Below are 5,551 nucleotides of genomic sequence, written 5' to 3' on the forward strand. Positions count from 1 at the left end.
CTGTGTATACATGTTAAATAGATGTATATGCCTTTCCTCCAATTAATCTGCTTTTTGCTAGTCGATTTTTCAGTGAACCTTCAGAGAAACAAGGGGAAAGTTCTCCCTTGTCCCCTGTAGTGGCCAGGCCTCAGCCCAGCTTCATACGCCAGCTCTGCCACTGACCAGCCATTGGCCCTTGGCATTTCCCTCTCTGTGCATCAGTTTTCTCTATGGGAAATGAGGATTATGGTAGAGGGCTTACCTCTTTGTGGTGAGAACGCACATGTGAAATTACATTTGACAAACTTAGAGCAGCACCAAGTGTGTAGAAAAGTTAGTTACCAAGATGGTGGGCACCATTTACTAACCAAAGTACTGCTGCTGTGAGGAAACCGTGTAAATAGAGTTTATAGTTTCTTTGGCTGGCCAGCTTTAACTTTTTGTGGTTCTTAAAAATTTCAGATTTTGGACTGGTGCAGTGGCTTACACCTGTAATCAGCACTTTGGGAGGCTGAGGCAGGTGGATCACGAGGTCAGGAGTTCAAGACCAGCCTGGCCAAGGTGGTAAAACCCCATCTCTACTAAAAATACAAAATACAAAAATTAGCCAGACGTGGTGGTGGATGCCTGTAATCCCAGCTACTCAGGAGGCTGAGGCAGAGAATTGCTTGAACCCAGGAGGCAGAGGTTGCAGTGAGCAGAGATTGTGCCACTGCACTCCAGCCTGGGCAACAGAGTAAGACTCTGTCTCAAAAAAAAAAATTCAGATTTTCAGAGGGATTTCCTTGATTTCCATTTCTGAGGTTACAATGAGATTTTATTGTTATTTCTTATATTATGCTTTATATTTACACTTTATATTTGAAAGTTAATAAAGCAAATTACATATATTTGCTTTATTAATTTACAAATATAAAGTGTAAATATAAAGCATAATATAAGAAATGTAGTTACAAAGCAAATATATGTAATTTGACTTATTAACTTACAAGCAAAATTAATTAAAATGATTTTATCAATCACTGTGATTTTTCAAGGAATCACGAATACTATGACAGCTGGAAGAGCAATTCCTGGGACCAGAGGCGTTACCCTGCAGCTGTTGTTTCACCCAGTTCTGCAATATACCACAAGAGGGCGCCAGAAGATTTCTTTTGAACACACACAAGCGCAGGCTGAAGGTTTTGTTCTTGTGGTACCAAAATAGTCACAAGATGGTGCTAATAGATTCCTTTGAAAACCTAAGTGGGCAGTCTCGGTTTGGTTATCTAAATTATATAAAAACTAATGCTGCAGTTATCACTTTAATTAGAACAATATAACTCATGAGGTCGAGTGCAAACTTTTTAATTCAAACATAGACCAAATAGTCTCTGTTCTAGATCTAATCATAGGAAACATCTTGGAGAGAAAGTTTCTGTCTCTATTAATCAAGTAGTTTTAAAAAATATATTTATATATATTTAACAAATATATAACATTGTTTACTATATATTAATATATTATATATTTATATTAAATATAATATATAAATATATTGATATATAAATAATATATTATATATTATCTATTTAGATATATATTTATATATATATATATAAAAAACAAATATATAACAAATATATTACCCAGGCTGGAGTGCAATGGCGTGGTCTCAGCTCACAGCAACCTCCGCCTCCCAGGTTCAAGCAATTCTCCTGCCTCAGTCTCCTGAGCAGCTGGGATTATAGGTGTCTGTCACCTTACCCTGCTAATTTTTTGTATTTTTAGTAGAGACAGGGTTTCACCATGTTGACCAGCCTGGTCTCAAACCTCTGACCTCACATGATCCACCCACCTCAGCCTCCCAAAGTGCTGGGATTACAAATGTGAGCCACCGCACCTGGCCCAAAAGCATATTTTTAAAAATCACATTTAACAGGTGGTGAGTTAGCAGTCCTATTTCACAGAAAGGATGGGGTTCTTGAGATCTGCTCTAAGGAGCCCCTGCCTTGAGGAATGATTGTGAGGGAAGAGCTGCCTTAGTGAGTTCTGGTTTCTTTTCATTACAAGTTTATTCCTCAGCAAATTAGAAACTTGCTGGAAGAAAAGTAACAGGCCATCTCTGGCGTCCTGATTTTTGTTCAAAGAATAGCGCAAAACATGATTTTAGACAAGAAAAATAAAAGCAGGACTTTGTCGTGTCTTTTCTTCTGAGCCCCTAGCGAAGCCTGAGCTCACCTTCCCGTGGGGCGGGAGGGCCCCAGCAACTAAGTGATGAAGAATGAGGCTGAGGGACAAACTCAAAGCAGAATGTGTACATAGCTTTTAAGAATATGATACAGCAGCCTCAAGAACAGGAGCCTGGGGTATTCAGATGTCCTAACAGGAGGAATCAAATAGTGCCAATTCCTTCAAATCAGTTTCTCTACTATTTCACTTTCTCTTTTTTGTTTTATATAAAGAACAGGCTTAAGAACAATCACGCAATAATGAAGTAAGAAAAAGCCCTAAAGTCAGGAATGAAGGAATCCCACTTTTATTGTGTCAAAATTGCTAGAAGCCTAGACTAGAAGCAGGAGGGGAAGGAGAGAAGCCAAGAGGGACTGAAGGAGACCGCGATGGAAAAACCACTCCCACCGGCAACGGCTTAGTGCCCTCCCACTCAGAACTCATAGAATTCTCAAAATAACTCTACCAGTTTGGTGCTTTCACCTTCACGTGACAGATAGGGAAACTGAGAATATGAGGAGGTAAGTCACTTTTTCAAGGTCACACAACTAGTAAAGGGTGGAACCAGGAGTCAACCCAGATAGCTATGAAATGCCAAGTATGTGGAATTTAATAAAAGCTGACACCAGATCATCCAGAACCTTTCATATTTACTCTGTGGTAGTTTATGTCAGAGGAACATGCAGAAAACAGGTAATTTGTTCTTCCTTACTGTGACTGAGGGGCAATGACCACGGAGGACACAGATAGGACTATAGTGTCTTCCTGGGGAAGGGAGTCTGGCTCCTCTCTAAGGAGGGCCGGGGGTGCTGGGTGGTTTCCAGTGTGGGATGGAAGAAGCTGCTTCCATGCTCTGGGCCTGGCCCGCCCAGCAGAAACTGCCTGGCTCCCTCCAAGGTGGTAGTTTCCCTCTGCTGTTTATTGATGTGCTATAAAAAGAAAAGTGCCTGTAAACAACTCGAGTGCATGAACAACTTAATTAAAATAATTACAGTAATAGCTTGTGAAAAAAAGTAGTAAACCTAATTATTATAAAGTAGCTGTGTGGGAAGGACGAAAATTGCTAACATTCTTTAGGTCTAAGCTGCTCTATTTGGCACAGAAAACACAGAGGGTTTAACCATATCCTCAGAAGGGATCTGAGGTTCCCCTCTCCCAACTTAGATTTTAACTCTCCTGCTTCTCAGTTTTTAATTTCCCTCTTGGCAACAACCACACGTGAATGACCCCTCAGTGATTCTCACTCTGATTTGCCCCTTCTAGTCAAGCATCCGACTTCTTTTTTTTAGAGGGAGTCTTGCTCTGTTGCACAGGCTGGAATGCAGTGGTGCGATCTCGACTCACTGCAACCTCCGCCTCCTGGGTTCAGGCAATTCTCCTGTCTCAGCCTCCTGAATGGCTGGGATTACAGGCGCACCCCACCAAGCCCAGCTAATTTTTGTATTTTTAATAGAGATGGGGTTTCACTATATTGGCCAGGTGGGTCTTGAACTCCTGACCTCAGGTGATCCACCCGCCTTGGCCTCCCAAAGGGCTGGGGATTACAGGCATAAGCCACCACACCCAGCCCCATCTTTCTCTTTTTTAACTCAAAGAATTATAAAAGTTTAGAATCTGAGAAGCTCAGTGCTGAAGGAACCTGTAAACCCTCTCGTAAAAGGACCTGTAGGATGCATGGCTCTCTTTGCAAACATTCCCAGAGCATTGCCACTTGATGGTTATCCAGCCTTTGCTGGAGCCCTTTCAGCAAGGAGGAAATGACAGCTGTGGTAGCTCTGGCTGCTATCAAGAGCCTTTTTAAGTTACACTCTGTCCTTTTAGTGCCCCATATTCCTCATTCTCTGCTTCGAGGCCATAGAGAATAAGGAAACTGCATCTTCCAAATATTTGAAGGAAGAACAATGTCAGCTTATACCTTTCCAATGTCTAATTCAAGTGCCAGGTGTCCCACACACAGGAGCGAAGCTCCAGTTGAAAGGCCCCACAGTTTACCTATGCTCAGGGATGTCTACCTGTGATGGGCAGGCCAGCCCTGCAGAGAGCAGGATCGGGGTCCGCTGAGAGGAGCCACAGTCGGAGCTAAGGGAAAATTGGTGAACATCAAGCCCAGACCTAGCATAGGGAAGAGAAGAAGGACATCAAACTTGCCAGCTCAGAGGGTCAAAAGTAGAGGAGAAACAGAAAGAATGGGTCCAAAAAAGGCAGTTCAGAACTAAGAGCTTGAACAGGACATTTGCACAGGAGCTCCTCTCTCCAAGGTGATTCACGTACACCTCATGGCCATTCAGGGTGATATCCTTTATTAAACAGACACCTGGTAGTTCTTCAAGTATTCGTTGTATGACAGGCTTTTGCTACTCCCTTTATTATCCATTCTATAATCTTTGAGATCATCTCATAGAATAACTGGCCATTAGTAGGTGGAATCCATCTGACACTTTCGGGGGACAGACTAAGAGGTGCTTAAAAATGTATATCAGAACACAGAGCAGACTTTCTTTGCTCAGGAGAAATCACTTTAGTGGACTCTCTTAATTATGGAAACATAATTTGATATAGGATGGGAATTACATCAAATTACAATACTATACAGCCAATAACTTAAAACCAAATACGGGACATCTCTGCGTTTAAAACTCACCCAGTCACTCTTAACCACTTACCAGCTCTCTTTAAAGAGTTCCCTTTAATAAGCTTGTTGACTGACAAGAGAGATCCAAGATGGCTGATCACTAGCAGCTCGGGATTGTAGCTCCCAGTGAAAGCGCTGAGAACGAGAGGACGCCACACTTTCAGATCAATTTTTGTTGCTCACGCGCCAGGAGATTCCCAGTAGAGGAGCCCCACGGGTTGCCAACACGACTCTTGTGGCCGGCGAGGCGGTTTTGCTGCTGCCTTGGTGCGGCGGTTCTCAGTGCAGTCAGAAAAGCACCATCAATCTTAAAGCCGCTGTTTTGGCCGGCGCGGTGGGTTGCTCAGATTTTAGCGCCGGGAATCAACAAGTTGGACGTCCATTCAGAAACCCAACTATAAAGACGGTAATTATAAAGACCACAGATGGATAAATCTATAACGAAGGGAAGAAACCAGCCTAAAAAGGCTGAGAATACCCAAAATCAGAACACGTCTCCCTCTACAGGGGATCACAGTTCCTCATCAGCAACAGAACAAGGCCTGATGGAGAAAGACTGTGTTCCATTAGCAGAAGCAGGCTTTAAAAAGTGGATGATAAGAAACTTCTGGGAATTAAAAGAACTTGTTCTAACCTAAAGCAAAGAAACTAAGAACTTTGAAAAAAGGTTTGACGAAATGTTAACAATAACACACAATTTAGAGAGGAATATAAGTGAATTAATGG

At 42.2% G+C, this 5,551-nt stretch overlaps 1 long non-coding RNA gene across 1 annotated transcript in view; it reads right to left on the minus strand.

The window, feature by feature from the left end:
* Positions 1 to 2,826: 2,826 nt before the first annotated feature.
* Positions 2,827 to 5,551, minus strand: part of LOC119469355 — a 62,279-nt gene continuing 59,554 nt past the window's right edge. The window contains exons 2-3 of the long non-coding RNA XR_005198145.1: positions 4,206 to 4,305; positions 2,827 to 3,122 (exon numbers count right to left, since the gene is read on the minus strand). This is a non-coding gene — a long non-coding RNA (uncharacterized LOC119469355). The remainder of the gene's footprint in view (positions 3,123 to 4,205; positions 4,306 to 5,551) is intronic.

The sequence above is a fragment of the Cebus imitator genome, unplaced genomic scaffold (assembly GCF_001604975.1).
Source record: "Cebus imitator isolate Cc_AM_T3 unplaced genomic scaffold, Cebus_imitator-1.0 Scaffold633, whole genome shotgun sequence".
In the NCBI taxonomy this organism is placed as follows: Eukaryota; Metazoa; Chordata; class Mammalia; order Primates; family Cebidae; genus Cebus; species Cebus imitator.